The following is a 367-nucleotide window of genomic DNA, read 5'->3' as shown; positions in this document are numbered from 1 at the left end:
AATTGTACGGCACTCATTGTTAATTACGTATGTATTTTTCCGTAATGTCATTGCTATTACCTTTGTTTAGTGGGCTGTTTTATATTAGTAAACATTTAACAAAATGTTTACTTTGGTTTCCTCCTGCCCTGTTTTGGTTCTTCTGTCTCCTTGTTTCTCACCAAGTGTTTCAGTTCTTCAGCACACGTTCTCTTGGCATAGTTTTTCAGGAACATAACTTTTAAGTTTGGCACAAAAATACTGTAGCTTATCAATCCATCTGAGCATTATTATGGTGCCACTAGATAGCTTATTTTCATAATAAAATACACAATGCTTCTTTTTATTCATAATGCAAGATTAACAGAAATATTGTTATTTGAGAAGG

This window comes from Rhinolophus sinicus, chromosome 2 (assembly GCF_057876585.1).
Source record: "Rhinolophus sinicus isolate RSI-liver-muscle chromosome 2, RSI-T2T, whole genome shotgun sequence".
Classification (NCBI taxonomy): domain Eukaryota; kingdom Metazoa; phylum Chordata; class Mammalia; order Chiroptera; family Rhinolophidae; genus Rhinolophus; species Rhinolophus sinicus.
Note: the sequence above shows the minus strand (reverse complement) of the source record.